This window comes from Castor canadensis, chromosome 3 (genome assembly GCF_047511655.1).
Source record: "Castor canadensis chromosome 3, mCasCan1.hap1v2, whole genome shotgun sequence".
Classification (NCBI taxonomy): domain Eukaryota; kingdom Metazoa; phylum Chordata; class Mammalia; order Rodentia; family Castoridae; genus Castor; species Castor canadensis.
The window spans coordinates 192,606,616-192,627,856 of NC_133388.1; the positions used below are offsets into that span (position 1 = coordinate 192,606,616).

The 21,241-nt window shown below is 38.1% G+C and overlaps 1 long non-coding RNA gene across 1 annotated transcript; it reads left to right on the forward strand.

The window, feature by feature from the left end:
- Positions 1-2,518: 2,518 nt before the first annotated feature.
- LOC141421386 (uncharacterized) lies at positions 2,519-12,650 on the forward strand. The gene is made up of 5 exons (XR_012445975.1): positions 2,519-2,939; positions 4,094-4,191; positions 5,657-5,794; positions 6,964-7,002; positions 12,585-12,650. It is a non-coding gene; the product is annotated as an uncharacterized lncRNA (long non-coding RNA).
- Positions 12,651-21,241: the final 8,591 nt, after the last annotated feature.

Sequence of the window (21,241 nt, forward strand, 5' to 3'; positions counted from 1 at the left end):
GTCAGGCTTTTATAAATTGAATGAGATTATACGGCACTTAGCACTGTGCCTGGAGCGTAGCAAGCACTTACTTAATAAATGGTAGTTTTATCATTCAATGTTTGTAGAATGCATGCAATTATGAATGATTGAAGACTGTCTGTGTTAGTGAAAGAATATAACCATGTTGGCTAAGGCTAGGAAGATCTTTGGAAATGAGATTATAATAAAATGCAGACCATAATTGAAAAGCCTCAGTCTGAGGGATTTGAGAAAGATCTCTGGAATATTTAGGCAAAAATACGAGCTCAGATTCAGATAACATTTGGACTGCATCACTTGTCTATGTCAGGAACTGTGTTGCATATGAATTCATCTCATAATTTAATGGAGTAGGTATATAGATTTAATACATCTGTATGGTTTATAGATCTAATACAGGAGAGAGAGGGTTAGGGATTGAACTAGGTCTTTAATGTTGAAGATGTGAAAGTGGTATTGACTTCTAGATAGATCAGTTTTCATGCTAGTTTCCAAGAATCCATGTCACAACATGGGTTCATCCAGGACATTAGGTATCTTCACTATGTTCTGAGTTCTCCTAATAATGAAGTACTTTTGGTTTTTTTCCCTCACCAAGTATAAAAAAGAAAGAACTCTTCTAACAAATACAGTAAAGGACCTCCAAGAACTCTTCTAACAAATATAGTAAAGGATTTATAAGGCTATTTTCCCAAATATGATATTATTACAAAATGGAGATAATAATACACATACCTTGTGAGTTTTATGGAAATATTTCAAGGCAATTAAAATTTCTCTCTTTTGTAAAACATATCATGTAAACAGATCTGAGACTTCCCAGTACCTGTCATTCAGTTGCAAGAAGTTGATGACCATAAGCAATTAATAAAGCTTTATATAAGTCTTGTAATTTCTAGGGGGAATTTGTATCAATTTTTAATTTGTAATTCACAGAGACATCAAGGAGTCACTATGACTACATGAGATGAGGAAATCAGCATATAGAGAGGTGAAGCGACGAGTCCAGGGTCCTGTGCTTGAAAGGGACAAGGAGGTCCAGCCACAACTTTTTCAGCTCTTGACATATGGCTGCCTGGTTAGCTTCTCTTAGGCTCAAGGGGCTTAATTAGGACAATTATTGGTAATTTTTTTTTTTTACAAAATTTCATTAGCTGTGTTGTCCCAAAGCATATATTATGAATGCATATATGAGGAACAATGGCCTCTTTTCATTTGTTAAAAATATATTTTGAGAAAATAAATCCATATTAGATCAAGACATATTGATTTAAATGCACTGTGAAATTGTAGGGATTTGTAAAGATGATCATGCTAGCTGATGTATGAAGTATTTGGAGGACTTAATCAATGGTGCTAGTAACTTGGCTACTAAGATAGTTCTTATTGGAAATTAGGAAAAGTTGGTTTGAATTCACTGTAATAAGTTGATGCCCTAAGTTTTATTTTTTCAAGCCCCTGTTCTGTGCCCTGGGAAGCTGACCCCAAAGGACTCCCCTTCTGTTCTGCTTTAAGTTAGATTCAGCCAATGAGAAGCACCAGCAGGAGAGGGAAAGGTTAAGGGATAGAGACTTGGTGGCTGTAGTGGAGTGTGCCCATCTAAAGCTACAATTTGTATTAGGCATCATTCCCTGTGGGAGAGTTACAGCTTTTTATAGGTTCAATACTTCTCTTGCCACCATAATTCCCATTCCTTCCCTTTTCCTTTCCCATTCAGACCTTGGTGGCAACTACTTGGGTTTCTGTTTTCAGTAGTCCGGAGTGCTTCATCATTCTTTCTTGGTTTCCCTTAACCCTGATTGTATGTCTCATGGTTCTGACATTAAACACTTCCCCATTGTCCATGATGAGTGTGGCAGCTGTTTTTTCTTGGAATTAAGCTGTGATGGTAGATGAGAGTTGTAAAATTGTCTTTCTTCAACTACATGTGCTCTGACTTAAAAAACACTCTCCCCATATTAAGCAATAGGGACTAAAACCATATGACAGAAAGTAGAGTGTGTTCTATCCTTTTGAAAGCATAAGTAATGAACTGAGGTATTCATATTATCCCAAGTTTCTATCAACAGGCTCAGTTAAAATGACAGCAAGAAGGATGTCCATGAGGACTTCAGTGTTCAAGTGGCCCACGATCTGTCAGAGACTATTGATGGTCTTGGGGCTCAGAGGTCTTCAATTGAAAACTAAAGGAAGTTAATTACAAATAATTTTTGAAAGTAGAAAGACAACAAAGGATTTGGCTAAGTTGTGATCAAAAACACAGTAAGGGACAAAATTCACAGCTACTTTTATTTTAACCTTTGTTTTATGTATATCATATAATATTTTTTGTTCAATAAAGCATTTTCTGTTGGAATTTTAATAAACATTGGAAAGTTAAAAAGAGAAAACTGCTGGACTCTGTGGTAATTTGTTTAATGTGCCAACCGATCCAGGATGAGCTACATGTCCACAATCCTTTTTTTGTTTTTTATATTTCAGGTAAGAGCCACAGAGAGATTCTTGTGAAAGATTTGGAGGCAAGGTTACCATCCATCTCAGTTTGCCCAAGATTATGGTTTTTCACTGGGTATAAGACTTTTAGTGCTAAAGCCAGGACTGTTGGAACCCTGTTGGAAGATGGAAGTGAAGCAACAGCTCACACAGATGGTCACTTACCTGCTGCCTCACCTTGATGGTATGGAACAGTGACTGCTCTCCTTCCCCTGCCTCTTCTTCAGCTTTACTGATTCCAGGACTTGACCCTGATGGAGGGTGTCCACCTCCTCTCCAGACATTCCGGAATCAAAATCTACCACTTTTCTGCATGATTCCAGCGTGTCCTTGCTCTTGCCCTCAAGAGCATCCATCTTCCCTTATTGAATGAACTGCCTGCTTTGTGGATCTCAAACTTGTAAGTCCGCTGCCTCAGCTAGTTGGTAAGTTTCTATAAGGTGAGGAGGGACCATGAGTATTCACTTTTGTTTCTTCAGCTTTTAACATAGTGTCTTGCCAAGGTAGGTGCTTAATCAAATATTTCTGAGGGTCAGGCACTGGTGGCTCATGCCTGTGATCCTAGATACTCAGGAGGCAAAGATCAGAAGAATGGCAATTCAAAGCCAGCCCAAGGCAAATAATTTGCAAGACCCTAACTTGAAAATACCCAACACAAAACAGGGCTGGAGGACTGGCTCAAGTGGTAGAGTCCCTGTTTAACAAGTGTGAGGCCCTGAGTTCAAATTCCAGTACTGCCAAAAATTTTTTTTGAAAAATACATGAGAGATCCTCTTGTCTCACTTGATGTGACAAGGTATCCCCACTTGGTAGAGCTGGCCTGAGAAACCACATTTCTTGACTTCAATCCCAAGTCTTTGATATCAAAAGCAAAACTGGGTATCATTCAACGAAAATGGTAACACAAGAAGTTTGTATATAATACAACACCCGAATATTGCAAATTTTGAAAGAAAAAAGAGGTGAATATTCTGGTACTTTCCCACCTTTCATTTAATATTTCTTGGAGCCAAACAACTTTCCATTCATAAAGGTAATGCACAAGTATACACCGACTTTAATAATTCACCTCCTGCTTTTAGCTGGGTCTTCAGAAAAATATTGCAAATTTTGAAAGAAAAAAGAGGTGAATATTCTGGTACTTTCCCACCTTTCATTTAATATTTCTTGGAGCCAAACAACTTTCCATTCATAAAGGTAATGCACAAGTATACACCGACTTTAATAATTCACCTCCTGCTTTTAGCTGGGTCTTCAGAAAAATATAAGGAGAAAACACATGCTGGGATTTTCCATTTTTCCTTCATTGCTGTGGCTTATTCTTAACAATACTTGGGAATCAAATTATCTGCCTTTTCCATCAAATAACAAAACATTCACCCAATTAATCTTTGGTCTGAATTTTGCCTTTATTAGTCTAAATCCATGTCATTATGAATCATTCAAATCCTAAAAATGCAATAAATGTGGAGACTAAAATGTATTTCAGCCATCATTGATCAACATAATGATTCTAAATGTATTGGATATAAAATAAATGTCCTAATTTTGCTTACTCTTCATTTTCCCTCACAAACAGGGAAAAGCCATAGTGCCTCAGGGGAACCACAATTCTACAGTTCTCTGCACTCAAAACATGTCATGGGTTTCAGCCAATGATTCCACACTGCCTGGCGGGTAAGAACACTCAGTCCTCTGTATTGGGGGGGTGCAAGTGACAAAGTCAATGCCAGAGACCTGTGGCAAGCAGATTAGAAGCCAGTCATAATGAGGTTGTGATTGTTGGTTTACTCTCTAAATATATTATTTTTAGTACTTTATTTGCTGTCCCAGACATTAACCACAAATTAACTGTTGGAGAAATTGCAGGTCATGCAGCGAGATGAAAAGAGGATTGTACTGTCATAACACCTGCATTCCAGCATTTTGTCTGCCACTGAATAATGGTGATTTGGAAAAGTCATGTATTTTGATAGTAATCTCATGTTTGCTCTCATAATAAAAATGAATGAATGAATATAGATATTAAAAACTTAAAAACATTATATCCTGTTTCTGTGTAACTGAGGGATCTGGACTAGTCAAATGTTCATGTCCTATGTGTCATGGACTTTGAAATCTATTTTAGAGTGGTTGAGTGTTCTGTAAGAATTTTTAATTTTCATGTTTTTATTTAGATGAGTACATAATGAAAAGCCAAATGTGATATATCTGTCATCTGAATGACTGAAAACCAAGTTCCTCTAGTTCTGTCCCATTTTTATGAGCTATCTTAAGTAAAAAACTTAAATGACAAATTTTAAATATTATTGTCCTATTTCTGTTTGGGACACATGTCACCTTAAGTATGAGAGACAATGGACTAGAGAGAATGTCTCTCTCTAACATTTGGTGATTGTTTAAAATAATTGAGAGTTTGATTTTTTAATCCATTCTTTCATGCACTCATGTTTGTCCCATGTTTTATTTCATACTCATGGCAAGTCAGATAGTTTTCTAACAGCTGAGATAACCAGAAAGATGGAGAGTCCAGGTGTTTCTAGAACTGCATGGCCTTGTTTAAGAGATGCACATATTTATATTAAATTGCTAGACATTTGATTTTAAACTGAAAATACCTTTAAATTACAGTGTGATAAGTGAATTTGCATATTTATCATAGCTTAGACTCTATGATAACTCTTGGCCCATTCATTGTGAATTCACAGAGACTTTACCTGGAAATGAGTATCTTGAGCAATTTACTCACCTACATTCAAAGATTGTCATGAGAATGAAATGAGATACTCTAAGTGAAATGACCTTGAAATTAAAGAGTTTATGCTTCCATACACGCAAAAACAATTTCCACTAAATATGTTATGTATTAGGTTGTATTTTTCCATAAAAGAATTTAGGGCAGTTTACAATCAAAGCTATATGCTAAAGTGAACTGATAAAACCAGGAGGCAAAAGGAAAAGCATTTATTCAGTCTATTGGAAAACTAGGCATAAGTATTTTAGGGTTCCTCAACCTTGGAATCCTACAGCCTGGGTCACACCCTGGCTCATGACATCTGCCTCAGTGACTTAAGGCATGCTTTTTGCCTTTCTAAACCTCAATCTCCTTATCTGTAAACTGATTTAATCACTTCCATTTCAGGGGACCTATGAGGATTAAGTATATATAGATGTGAAACCAACAGGAAGACTATGCATGTCAGGAGTTAAAAGTTGGCGGTCCAACAAGGAAAAAGCTGAACAAACTGAAAATTCAACCATTCTTCAAACTGCAGAAGAGGTGAGGACAGAGAAAATACTGCTTTTGAGATTGGAGAAAGATAGATAAACACAGGGACTCATGGCTTACTATAGCAGGAGCAGACACCTCCATGGGAACCACTTCTGGAAGAGGAAGTCTTCCATTGTCATTAGTGAATTTCCAAGGGCTCTGGATGGACAAGTCTGAGAGTTAAACACTCCAAGGGAACCAGGCACAAAGAGACTCTTCCTGCCTCCAGTAGGGAAGAGGAAAAGGGGTCATTTTGAAATACACCAAGTGCTATGTTTTAACAAGACTTGCCCACTGGCAAGCTAGTTAACTAGAGACTAGCCTGAGCTGAGAAAAGGGAAATCATACCTCTAGTCCATGGTAGCCATCCTACCCACCTAAGGGAAGAGAAAAAACTCAAAGAAACACTCCTGACATTTGTCAGAATAGGCTGACAAAAGGTCTGAGAATTTCCATTATTTACTAAAAGTATTTACAGCAATTCCTTCAAATGTAAAACCAGACATACATGCATAAGTGTGTATGCAGGTACACGTACACAAATGGATGGCAGTAATGGGAAGGAAGGAGGGAAGAATTAGGACTATTTTGATACTTATAAGTTACACTATCTGTGAAGAAGTATGATGTTATTTGAAGAACTTGGATTCGTTGTAAATGCATTTTTGCAAACTCTAGCACAACCACTAAAAAAAGTGAAAAGGGAGGCATAACCAATATGCTAAGACAGAAAATAAAGGAATCATATAAAATAGTAAAAGTCACTAGAGGTAAAAAACATCAATGAATAGCATTCACTAATGGTTGTGCATGTCTTTGTCTTTTACTTGTTCCTATCCTGAGAGGATATTCTTTTCTGGGTTGGCCCTTTGTGCCCGTGGTTCTCTTTCCCACTGTGGTGCACAGACTCTGATTGTCAAGGGACAATCCAAAGTCCCAACTACTTTCTTCCCTGATAGTTCCACAGATAATATAGAGTCTACCATTGTTTAAAGACTCTCTCTAGTGATCCACATGGGGCAAGAGAGAGATCAGTGGGAGACGGCATGATAAAGGTTCTTGAATCTCATAAAGTTGTCACTGTCCCTGGATGCTCCATTACTAGTTCCTAGAATTTCTAGTGAAATTTTCTTCTCTTGGTCCAGGGTAACTAATCATAAGCCTTCTCCTTTCTCTAGGTTGTGGTGAACATTTCTGCCATGAGATCCACTAAGAAGGTATAATGTGGTAGCTGAATAACTAAGCATTTTCTATGTGTCAAGCTATTTTTGTTAAATAATTGTATGTATCCTTTACATGATAAAATATGACTTGACCTAATAGTAATCATTTGTAGTTTCTTTTTTCTTATGCACCAGCAGTCACTGGATAGAATATAAAAGGTGTTTAAACTATGGTTAGCTAACCAAGTCTGAGCTAACAATAGAGATTCAAACAGCCTCTTTAACCCACTCTCAGGTTCTGCCTTTTGACTCACCTAACTCATAGGATTACAGATTTCATTCCTTTGCTTCTAGTTCAGAGGGGAACTGGTTGTATGAAGGTTATGTGACTATGTAACCTTGTAGTTGTTAAGGAAAGGGGTCTGTTCAATGTTCTCTGGTCACTGAAACAAGTGGTAGGCAGAATTGGTCCCCAAATACACTTCTGCCGTAATCTCTGAATTCTGTAAATGTTATGTACATGACTAAAGGGATATTGTCAATGTATTTATGGTTGTGGACTTTGCCATAGGAGGATTATCCTGGATTATCTAGCAAATTCAATCTAATAACATGAGCTTAAGAACTTTCTCCAGTAGAGTAAAAGAGATGTAGTTAGAAAATGAGAGAGACTCAAAGCCTGAGAAGGATTCAGCCCTATTACTGGAGAGGAGAACTTGGAAGCATGAGAGGGAATTCAAGCAGCCTCTAGGAACAAAGACTGGTTCTAGGTGGCAGCCTACATGGAAATGGGGACCTCAGTCCTACATCCATAAGAAACTGAATTTTGCCAGCAACTTGAATTTCTATTCAGGAAATTATTATCATTGTTATTATTATTATTATCAAGTTGGTTGCCAATACCTCTAGGAAGTCAGCTCTGTTGACACCTGGATTTTGGACTTTTCAGATCCTGAGAAAAGTACTCAGCTTAGTCATGCTGCATCAAGACTTCTATTTGGCTTATCCAAATGCTGAAATAATTTTACAAACTGTATGCAACTTTCCATCTCACTTTGAGAAGTAAACAAGTTGCCGTACTTCCTTGGCAAGATCATTCCTAATACCTATCTAATATTGTCTGTAGTAAAAGTTGAATAGTTTTAATGAGCTCTTTGTCAGACATTATGTTCCTCCCAGAACTTTTGCTCTTATAAGTAACACTCCAGCACATAGCTTGTGCTATTTTTGGATGGGGGTGGTGTTATTTCCTTAGGACAGATTTCTTTTAATGTTATTCCTGGAAGATTGGGAAAGTTTTATCTCCTGATGCCTATTGCTGAATTGCTTAAAAGGTGCTATTGCAAAAATGACTTTCATTGGTCATCCCCAGGGATCAGTGGGGAATCATGAAGAATTATTAGCTGCTACTGAGCTCTCACCACATATCAGACACTGCATTCTTCAGCTTGCTGAATCTTTACAACAACCCCATGAGCCAATTTTACTCTTGAGGTTTTTCTTAATTCCTGGAATTTGCTAAGTGCTTTATGTTCTCTTCCTTATTCATCAAAAATCTCAATGAGGAAGACACTCTGTCTCCATTTTACAAAGTAGGAGCACTGAGGTACAAAGGGGTCAAGATAAAAATATCAGGTCATGTATGCATACTCTAATCTAGCTGACATCACAGTACTAATATTTACCACCACATATTCAGCAATAGACACACCTTTCTGTTTATTATGGAGCTCATATTTCCAGCAGAATCACGAGACAGGAAAAGCAAACACATGCTCTAGAAACCCTGATCAGTAGCCACAGCTCCTTTCGACAAGTCATAATTCCCTATCATATTCCTGCCCATCCAGGTCGACATAGGTCAGGGCCATTGTCTGCTGACTGCTAACTTGTATCCAGAGAGTAAATGAGTGAGATCTATCCACCAGGGCTCTGGACAAATTTCAACAACATCTGATAAAAAGAGTTATGTGTTGCTGTGAGCCCTGGCAGGAGAGCTCCAATGGATTAGTGCAGACAGCAAGGTACAAGGACATCTGTTAGCACAGGGAACCTCCAACCTCAGAATCTGATAGAGAGCTGTGGCGAGTCCATGGAGGAAAAGGAACATGAGCATTTTTAGCTTGGGTGGGAACAGTGTTAAAATAGCAAGTGTGCTTAATTACATTGTGACTGGAGTTTGCACTGGATTCCGGTTTTGGAAGATGCAAAGGGTGCTATGTAATCCATCTGCTGCTGTTTGGCTTGCCAGGAAAAAAAAATGTGCACAGAAGGCAAGAGAAGAGAAAACCATAGAGATCTGTGATAAATAACCTCCTGTTGCTGTTTTGCCTGATGTCATGACACTTTGGAAAAATGTAGGCCATTATCTTAGGAAAATAGAGTATGTTTGTAATGATGCAAGTTAATTTCTTATACATTTCTTCCATTGTTTTGTATATGTTTAAACTTTGTCTCTCTCATGCACTTGAGGGCCAGGGTCTTCTCTGTTTCTATCCAGTCACTTAGCAAAGTGAATGAGCATATATGCTGAGATAGCCACTTTTGCTCCAGGCTGGGCACCTAGTGACAGATGTAACAGAGTGGTAGGTGCAGTAATTAGAGTATGAGTAACGGTCAGAGGGGCACAGGACAGCAGTGGCTAAACCTTATTAGGGAAGGAAGAGAACGAGACAAGTATATGAACTTTCACCAGGGTTCAGAGATAGGATTCATAGGGATTTTCCAGAAAGAAAGAGGCTATAGCATTCCAGGATGAAGAAATGGATTAAAGTATTGCAAGCCCTTTGGGATAATTCTACAATGTGCACCAGTGTGGGTGGGAGTCTGGAATAAGTAAGAAAGCAAAATGAGAAAGAAGACAGGTTGAAAAGAGAAGTGGAGCATCAAGAGATTTTGTAGGCAAGGGCCATCTATTTGACCCACAATGCCAGGCACCAGTGCCATAACCTAGAACCATGGCCCACAAGAATCATGCATTAAGAGATCAGGCTGACAAGTTATGGAAACAGCCAAGATACCCCACTACTGATGAATGGATCAGGAAAATGTGGTATCTATACACAATGGAATTTTATGCAGCCATGAAGAAGAGCAAAATGTTATCATTTGCTGGTAAATGGATGGAATTGGAGAACATCATTCTGAGTGAGGTTAGCCTGGTCTAAAAGATGAAAAATCGTATGTTCTTCCTCATATGTGGACATTAGATCAAGGGCAAACACAACAAGGGGATTGGACTTTGATCACATGATCAAAGTGAGAGCACACAAGGGATGCTTGTATGAGGATAGGAAGACACCTAAAAAACTAGATAGCATTTGTTGCCCTCAATGCAGAGAAACTAAAGGACATACTTTAAAGCAACTGAAGCCAATAGGAGAAGGGGACCAGGAACTAGAAAAAAGGTTAGATCAAGAAGAATTAACCTAGAAGTTAACACTCATGCACAGGAAATTAATGTGAGTCAACTCCCTGTATAGCTATCCTTATCTCAACCAGCAAAAACCCTTGTTCCTTCCTATTATTGCTTATACTCTCTCTTCAACAAAACTAGAGATAAGGGCAAAATGGTTTCTGCCTGGTATCGAGGGGGTAGGGGGGAGAGGGAGGGCTTGGGGGGTAAGAGAGGGGGTGGGGGGAAGGGGGGAGAAATGACCCAAACATTGTATGCACATATGAATAAAATAAAAATTAAAAAAAAAAAGATCAGGCTAAAGCTCAGAGGGGCTCCCTTCTAGCCATTTATGTGACTTTGGAAATTTTATTTCATCTCTTTGAGTCTCAGGTTTCTCATCTTTTTAGCTAAGAGCACAAGTATTTATTTTATAAGATTGTTCTGACTGATTAAAAAAGAAATCTAATGACATGAAAGAACCCAAAGACATTCCTTGTACATAAAATATGAGCATTTTCTCTGGGCTTTCAGATGGTGCTCATGAACTTTGGACTGAATGTAAATCATTAAACAAATATAAACAAATTCAAGATTGTCATGACAAGTAATAAAAATGATGTGGTGGAAATTTTTATCACTTAAAAAAAAGAATGTGTTCTGCAGCAGGGAAGGGAATTAAAGGAAAGGCAAGATGAGGCAAAGGAGCAGAAGGAAGGAGACAAAGACATGAATGACAGATGGTTCAGGGCAAGTAGTGTTGATTTGAAACAGGGGAGGTATTTGCCTGACTCTATACTGAAAGACATAGTTAATAGAGACTTGATTGCATTGGTATCCTTTGTGATCTGACCCTCCTGGACCTGAAAGAACCAGTCAGAGCCTCTGTCTTAGGGTCTCACATTCATTGTTTTTCTCCATCCCTTTGAGTCAGGGAACGATAATTCTTTCTAAGCTCCCTCCTGAACATGGAGTTAATTTAGATCTATTGAGTTTACAGGGATTACCTTGCTTCCTTTGTAGTAAATAAAGCTATAAACAGCTGGTGAGATTGATTAATGGCTCCAGGCAAGCTGCAGCATTTGATCAATGACAAAGGCTGCTCCTTGGGTACAGTCTAGAGAGAGAGGAGCACAGGGTGAGGGACCATGGCCATTGTGGCACGGACAGCTGAGAAAGGGAGCAGCAAGAGCTTCATCCAGCTAAATGCTGCCTGCACAGCCTGGATGAGGGCCTTGTGGGATTTTAATTTCTTGTTTGGCTTGAGATAATTAATTGAATTGCTATTTTTGTAAAAAAAAAACTATAATGACATAGAAAACATGAGGATGAAATGCAAAACGATAAGAAAGGCATGTATAATTCAAACTAATTTTCTCATGTTTGTATCTTTTCATGAGTTGCATGCATGTAACATGTTGTGCATTTTCATTTTGCTCCCTTACAACCCATGCTCTTCAAGCAATCGGTCCCTTTAGGACTTTCTGCAGACCTTTCAAGACACAGTTTCAAAGCAGGTAGTTCATGACTATAATCCTAGCTACTTGGGAGGCAGAGATCAGGAAGATCATTATTACAGGCCAGTCCCAGATAAAAGTTTGCAAAACCCCATCTTGATTAATAAAAGCTGCACATGTTGGTAGGGGCCTGTTATCCCAGCTACATGAGAAGTGTAAATAGGAGGGTAGCAGTTCAGACCAACCTGGGTGTAAAAAGGATACCCCATTAGAAAAATAGCTAAAGCAATAAGAGTTGGGGGCATGGTTCAAGTAGATTACCTGTCTCAGAGCAAGACCCTGAGTTCAAACCCCAGTGCTGTTCCACCCCCTACACCAAAAACAAGCAGCTTTACTTGGTTAGGCTGCTCCCCTCTCTGACTTGTGTCCTGGCAATCTCTTTTTTTTTTTTTTTCATTAGAACCCAGTCATAGATATTGACTTCTAGGTTTTCAAACATCTCCTGGCCTTTCCCTCCATCCTAGGTCTCGGTATTGCTTCTCCTCTGCCTTGAGCATGCTCTCCTCACTCACTGCTTCATGATCCTAACACACCCCACACATGTTAAAGAACTCTGCCTTGATTCCACACTTCTCGTTTTGCTCTTTCATCCTCTTGTAAATGAGCAACTGAGTTTTGCCATAAACCATGCCTACCTTTTAAATTTCCTGTGACTGACACATTTAAGAATTATTTACAGAAAAATGGGTTAATTTGAGTATATATCTTTTGTTGTTGTTGAACAGATTCAAAATCATCTAAGCACTGGTCACACAGCTGAGAATTCTTGATCGAAGGAGCTACCCACGGGGTCTGGGTGGAGACAGGTAACGTTGGGAACATGGCAGGTGGGAGAATATCTGGTAGAACAGTTCTCTAAATCAGTCCCAAAAGCAACAACTTGGGACAAACAAACTGTGATTAAATCATGAAAGTCACTATAGATACTATATAAATGAAAGACTTCGGCTATGTTACAATAAAACAGGGGCATGCTGGAGTTAGCTTTCTTGCCATAGTTTGCCAAGTCTTGTCCAGAGAATTAAAGCAGATGCTGTTTGTAAAGTTCAATGGCTGGCCATTGAAAGAACCTAATAAAATAATAGCTATCATTGTGTTAATGATGATAATTCTTATGATTGGCATCTGTCTACTAAACCTGGCCACCTGCCATCATACTGAGGTTCCTTGGATTCTGTAATAAACTCTGGTAGTTCTTCCTGCCAGAAAAGTTTTGCAAAGCAGAATAGGTCTCTCAGTAAAGCTCAGTTTTACCCCCTCTGCTTAGGTGTATTCCATTTTTAATGCAAGAATTCCTAAAGTCCATTGAAAATTCCAATTTTTCCACTTGGACATATTAGTTTAAAAAGCATTCACAGTCAGTACATCACAGTGCTATTAGAGGCATAATCAATAATCACTCTATGGAGTAATTATAGTTCAATGCCATCTCCTGGCTAAGCCTTCTGATCATTGAGATTTGACCGCATATTAGTTAGTGCCCCGAAAATGAGGTCTGTGGCTATCATTGCGGTTGCATTTTCTATCTACTTCTGTGGAAAATTGTTGGTCATGAACAACAGGAGCAACAAGTGCCAAGCAAGGTGCAAAAGCAGGAGGGTTGATGCCCACCTCTGTGATCTTATGACTCCAGAGGCAGAAAATATCTTGGACACATGAGAAAGGAAAGGAATCAGTCATAATTATGTATAACTTAGCAGACTTGGGGAAGACACTCATCTGGGGGTAATTCTAAAGCCCTTTCTGAAGCACCAGAAGAGTTAACCTTATTCTTGCTCAGAAAATTCCATGCCAAATGAGAAAGGCTTTGGCTATGTGAGCTCCATCACCCACACTCCAGCAACATCCTCTCCACATAGGTTATAAAGAAAGTAACTTCTTTACCTTTTTATCTATTATCTATCTATCTATCTATCTATCTATCTATCTATCATCTACCATCTAGCTATCTAATCTATCCTCTGCCACCCTTTCACTATTATTTTTTCCAATCATCATTTCCTGAACATTGCATACAGAAGATTAGAGCAAGTGCCAGAGGAAAGAGGTTGAAATTCTGACTCTAACATTAGCCAGTCCTGTGCCTTAATTAACCAGCTATGTATGTCCTTTAAAATTTATTTTTATTGTGTGTATATATCTAGAATAATTTTATATATATCTATATGTATACGTATAAATGATTGTAAGTCAGTAAAATTAATGTATCCATTGTCTCCCATAGTTACTTTTATATTTTATGGAAAGAATCCTTAAATCCTACTTTTAAAACAAAGTTACACTGTACAATACGTGATTACTAACCAAGGTCCCCCTCCGGCATTAGATCTCCAGATTTATTGATTCTTCATATTAGGCATATTAATTTGTATCCGTATCAACAGTGCATAAATGTTCCCTTTTTCCATATCTTTACTAATACTTATCTTTTTATTTATTTATTTTTTGATGATGACTATCCTAACAGGTTTGAGCTGATTGCTTATCATGTTTTCAATTTATGTTTTCTCGTTGATTAGTGATGTTGAACACCTTTTCATATACCTGTTAGTCATTTATACATATTTTTTCAGAAATGTCTTTTCAGATCCTTTGCCCATATTGTAATTTGGTTAGTATTGAGTTATTTGAGTAGCTAGCTTGATTAGTTACTGATGCCTTCACTGCTGTGTTTGGGCCTTCTTTGCCTGCATAAAGAGGTTTATGCCTCTTCTTCATGACTAATCAAATTGTGAAGACAGTACCCAGTTATTTCTTGCTTTGATCAGAACCCAGTTGAAGGCCATGTGGATTTGAAATTGTACTTGGTAGGCCTTCCATTTATGTACTCATTTATTCAATAATTATATGCCAGACATTTATTGTCCAGATTGGCTATCAAACATTGTTGATGACAACAGGCAATGTTGTGCACATCTGGAGACATACATAGTTTTAGAAGTAAATCCACCATTTATATAATTTCACAGAAAAATAATTTTCTAATAACTTAAATGAGTACAGAAAAGTAAGTTGATGAATGAATCAGGTAACATGTCATTTCTTTTTGTCCATTTTTGTTGGCATATATTTGTTGTACAAAGGGATTATGTTGTGACATTTCCACATATGCATACAATGTCCCGTAATAACCTATCTTTTCTACATTGCTCCTAATTCCCCTTCCCCTTCATGGAACAAATTCAATAGGTTTCATTGTTCTATTTTAATAAATGTGTATAAAATTCTTTGATCATATCCATCCCCTATAACCTCTCCTTTTACCCTCCCTCTTGTACACATCCCCGAACAGAACAATTTTTACATTCCTGTCATTTATCTCTAAGGACTGATTCTCCATATGAGAGAGAACACCTGATATTTGATTTTCCCAGTCTGGAGTATTTTGCTTAACATGGTCTCTAGCTCCATCCATTTTCCTACAAATGATACAATTTCATTCTTATTTGTAGCTAAATAGCACTATGCTGTGTGTGTGCTTGCCACTATATTTGCATCTCACATTTTGTTTATCCATTCATCAAATGGTGATCATCTAGGCTGATTTTATAATTTAGCTATCCTGAATAGTGCTGCTATAAACATGGCTTTGCAGGTATCTTGACTGTATGTTTAAAACTTACATGACTTTGTGCAGGAGTAGTACAGCAAGATCATAGTGCTATCTTTAATTTTTAAGGAGCTTAGACAGATTTCCACAGTGCTGCACTAGTTTACCTCCCCACCAACCATGTATAAGTGTTCCTTTCCTCCCATATCCTCACCAGCATTTGTTGGTTGTTTTTCTTGCCCATAGACATTCTGACTGGGGTGAGATGGAATCTCAGTGATGTTTTGATTTGTGTTTCCTTTATTGCTAAGGATGTTGAAAATTTCCTCGTGTGTACCTTAGCCGTTTGTGTTTCTTTTGAAAGATCTTCAATTCATTGTCCCCTATATTAATTGGATCATTTTTTTTAGTATTTAATTTTTAGAGCTCTTCATATATTTTCTATACTAATCCTTTGTCTGTTGAATAGCTGGCAAAGATTTTTTCTGGTTCTGTAGGTTTTCTTTTAATCTTAAGCTCCTGGAATAAACACCACTGAGCTCTGAAGGCAGTGATAATAGATGAGGTAGACAAAGAATGAGATAAGACACCAATCCCTATTCTCAGTTCAGCTTAACATTTAATTTTTGGCTAAATGAGAGGAAGAATGAGACATCTACCAAGTATAAGTTTAGATCCACTCAGGCTTGAATTGAGTTCTGATTAAGGCAGAAAAATCCTTCATATTGCTTTAAGATACTGACCATATGGCAAGTACCATGATAAATATTCTGAACACATTAACCTACTTTGGTATTTCTCACTTCCCATCACAAATTTAATTCCATCATTCTAGTTTTACAGCTCTGAAAACCAAAAGTCAGGTATGTTAAGCAACTCCCCAAGGATAGATTATAGGAAATCAGCAGTGGAGTTAAACATGGATGCAGAATTGCCTGACTCCAGGACTGAGGACTTAACTACCTTCCTGCAATGCTCTTCTGCTAGCTGATGGCACAGAGGTTGCACCATCCAAACTGCTGTGTCCCTGGTGGCCAACTTACCCTGAGGGAATCTGACTGCCTTTCTTGGAACCCTGGCCATGGCCTGGCTCCTGTGATGGTTCCTGGATTTTTCTACTTCTCCCCTTAGCTTGAATTCATTCTGAAGCCAGTTAGTTGGCTAGAGTTTTTAAAAATCCATTTACTACTTGCTGCCCATGTCTCTCTGGGACTCACATTCTGGCCCCTGCAGCATCTATCTTTCCCTGCATAAGGTCAGTTACTGAGAGGTTGGTCATCCAGAATTTATGGGCTTTTGGAAGAGTCAGCCTCATTCAACTCTGCTTTTCCTGTCCATTGAGTCTGATTCCCCTTCTCATGGTCAAAGCCACACATCATTAGGTATGAGTCCCATATACCAGACACTGTACTTTACACTGTCATTCACCCACTTAGAGGCCATCTCTATAGGAAAGGTGGTCCCTTATTTCCTAACCCCCTATTCTATCCTCTCCTATTCCTCAGTTCCAGAAAGCTTCAGAGCATAAGCTGTCAGAGTCAAAAGAAAGATCTTTGCACTCTTCTAATCATACCACCTGCTAGGGCAGAAAACAGTTTTGTAGTAACTTCCTAGCTTTGGGATCGCCAAGCCTGATTGCTCCATCTCTGAAGTGGGGATGGTACCATTTTAGGCTTGTAGTGAGGATGACATGTTAAGGTGTGAAGCTCCCAATGCGTATGGTTGCTTAGTAAATGGTGACTTTATTGTTGGGGTGGCTGCAGAAATTGCTTTTTTTGGGGGGGATTGTGCTGCTGTGTGGTGTGATGGTAACCTATGTGCTCCTGCACAGTAATGTCAGCCTCACTCTCCCACATTTTCAAACCTTCCAAATTTACTCAGACCCAAGGAAACAACTCTGGCATGCACATAAGCTCATTAAGAAAACGAACCAGATCAAAGGAAGCAGAGGTAGTTAAGAGAGAAAAAAGAAAGAGAATTGGGTTGAAAGTGTACTTGTTAATTACTTGCTCTGGATTTGTAATGCCAAGAGGGCCCATCAACCAGAATACAGAATGAAGGAATGAAATAAATAAACTCCGCCTTGTGTTCATTCTCTGTAATAGGCCAGAGTCCTTGTGAGTAATTAATAGCAAATTAAGAAGCCAATTTACAAGCAATTAAAGGAGTCTTTGAAGAAACCTTTTAAGGATAAAAGCAGATATCATGGAGAAAACTGGGAACAATGTCTCGGGAATGTATCACTGTTATTAATTCCTGAGGGAAGTCATACTTTAGAGTGGGGTTCAGTGACCAGCAGGGTTATTATGGATTTGAAGATAGTATAGAGCTGAGGAAAATGGAGATTGTAAGAATAGAGATGAAATCACAATTCTTCCTTCATTAGCTCTGTGACTTTGGGAAGTCAATCAACCTCTCTGAGCCTCAAATCTTTACTCTGTAGATGAAGGACAATGAATTAGGAGAATCAAATGAGAGAAAGGCATTTGCATTTGTTAAGAACCATGAGATTTCGATGATGATGATGATGACAAGAGGTTGATGATGTTGAGAAGGACTGAGGATCATCCAAATGTGAAGTGTGAGTTGACTCTGAGATGTTAGACCTTATAAGACAATGCTAGAGCCTGTTTATCTATCCCAAGTACCTTTCCACTGGCATCCTGCTACCTCAAATGTGCATTTGGTCATAGCACATATACAACTTCTGATTGTTGCCACATTTTCTTCCTTTTATTTGCATTGTCATTGTGTTTTCTATCCAGTAACCAACTCTTAATGTATCATGTACTAGAAAACAGCTGAGTTTCTTTTGGGTGAGTGTTGGGGAATAAGGGGAAATTTGCTGACATGGATGATGGATGGAGATAAGTGTAGAGGCAGGAGCTGAACGTTCTCATGCCACTGTATCCTTTTCGTGAACCATGAGATATTTTATTTTATGTTTCTTAGTATGAATTAATTGTACAAAGGAGTTTCACTGTGATATTTACAACACGTATATAATCTTCATTGATCAAACTCTCCCAACTTATATTACTCTTTTTTAACCCCTTTCTTTTTGAACAGTTTTTGATGGGTGTCATTATGCATTTTCTTTCTTTAGGTAATTTACTACAATAATATTCACTCCCATCACCCTCTTGAGATATCTTTTATTAATCAAAGTTTGCATTTGAAAAAAATGAAGCAGGTCTAGCACAATATAAATATTAGATAACAGAGTTAGGACCAGATTTATTTAATTCTGCTTGACAAATAAACTTTCTTCATGTACTTATCCTTGTTCTGTTCCGATAAGCTATATTTTTAAAGTTTTATAGGGAACTAATCATGACTTCTGTAAGTTTATGTTTTTAAAGTTCTAAAATTACAGTTTGAGTCATCAGAAGAAATGTTCTAGACTATGCAAATGGTGTACCCATAACACTGAAGAGTTATCCTCACACTCAATCTGCCTGTCCCCTCCTCAAATTAACAACTGGTGTTAGTAGGAAGGTCCTAGCTTGATTAAATGATTGGCAGATACTGGTAGTATGCTTGTAGACTCAAATTGTCTCCAGCACCCCATGGAGCAGTAGGAAGAGGGACTATTTTTAGACTTAATAGCTATATTTGAAATGTGCCATCTGATAAAAATGGGGTGGCTTTTGAAAGTAGATGTGATACTACAGATGTAATTTGTAGACACTGTTGACACCTCTCTCTGATAAAGGCCGTGGAGCATCCGAGGCTACCCATACAAACCTCTTGGGGAAATTGAGACTTAAATGTGCTTTTCAGTTTTTGAAAACACTGATGAGATAAAGCAAGGCTTTCCAGAAAGAAGACAGAATAGAAAGAGTCTAAAAAAAACATTGATTTGTAGCCAAGGTTGAAAGCAATGCTTTTAAAATCTGCAGGCATTTGGGGGCAGGGGGGGAATAATAGGGTTATATACAATGAGGGGTCTGTGTACACATAGATGGGATCAAAATCTTATTTAAATAATGTTAATAATTTTTCAATGCTAGAGGACTTCTCAGAGTATTCCCAAATGCATTAAATCAGTCCTTGCTGCCCCATCACTTGTTACAGTGTCTCTGCTAAATTGTTCAGCACCATATTATCTAGAATCACTGGGATAAGCTCAGCAGGTGAGCTCAGCGAGGTGCAACGCATATATCTCTATGTTCAAACACTTCTTAGAGCAGGTGGCTAGTGTTTCCCTTTGTTATTTTAAATAAAAGTCTACTTAGAAAAGGAAACATCTTATTTATCTGCCTGTATCATGTGTTTTCTCACCTCTCTTGTTAGTCATTTCTATAGTCAGTCTTAATAACTTCTTATCCCATAACCCTTAGTTTATGGTGAGTGTGCATGCACACACACACACACATGCACACATACACACAATGGCTCGCCAGGATTTGTCATTTAGTTTTCTTTCTGAGAACACTTGGTAAGCAAGTACTGTATGCCAATCTCTGATAGGGGATTTATATCTGAAACCAAAACATAGTTACCATTTTTAAGGAAGTTGAGTTCAGATGTGCATGTGGTGAACGAAGAAAACATCATTTAGGAAACACTGTGAATGAGTGGTGTGATGGGGCTGTGGGAGAGACATAATAAGGATGTAAACCCATTCTAGGTGAGGGCATTCTACACCTGAGGAGCTGGCCGAACTTGGTAAATTAAATTAAAAGCCACTAGGAAGTAGTCAATTTTAAAGAAGTTTCTGAGCCAATGCAGTTACATGTTGCTGGTGGATCTTGTGATTGGAATCATAAGACCTTCCCAACAGAATTCTGAATGATCCATGCTTTTCTTCAAGCCTTCTTGGCTTCCTTCTGATTTGGGTTTTTCATCTCAGGTCACATAATTAATTCACTTGTGTTTGTGTGTAACTGAGTCTGTTGAAGTAAACTAAATTATAGGGAATTATTGGCTTTTCTATGAAGCATAAGTATTTTAATTGCTGTGTGGATTGTTAATTCTCTAAGTAGTAGTTTGCTAAAGAATCAATCAATGAAGGTTAAGATTTAGACCACCACCATATCTAGGTAAAAATGCATTCTTTTCTTTCCTAAATATTGCTGTTACCAATTAGTGTTTGATGTTTCAGAATTACTGCTAAAGTTTTAGTAAAGCCTCTCTCACTTTCTTAATCATGAACTTCAGTTTTGCCTATGTTAAGGATTCCTTGTGCTGACTTATTCTACACAAAACTAAATTAGTGCAGACTTTTAAGTTATGACATGAAGATGTGAATGGATCAGGATCAGGATCATGCTTAGATGAACATGAAAAGCAAAGTTCTTGCCATGTTTTGCTCCCAACTTAAAAATAACTTTGAGGAGGGTAGGGTTTTATCAGTAATATTGGAAAGAATGGTGAGTTACACTACAATAAGTGTACTGCAGAAGAATTTAGGTTCTGCAGGATGTTGGGTGGAAGCCATTTGCAGAGCCTAATGTACAGTCATCACCATTTTGATGAGTACAAATGAGTTGAGCACACATATCTTTGTTTTGTAAAAATTTTTTTGTGGTACTGTGGATTGAACTCAGAGTCTCACTACCACTGGAATAATGCCCTCAGTCTCTTTTCTTTTAGTTTGCTTTTCATATAGGGTCTCATACTTTTTCCTGGGATGGCTTAAGACTGCAATCCTCCTACCTTGACCTTCAGAGTGGCTGGAATTACAAGGATACACCACTAAGCCAGCTTCTTTTTGAGATAAGGTCTTGCCAACTTTTTGCCTGGACTGGCCTCAAACCATGATATACCTATCTCTGTCTCCTGTGTAGCAGAGATTACAGGGATGAGCTACTGTGGCTGGCCTGAATT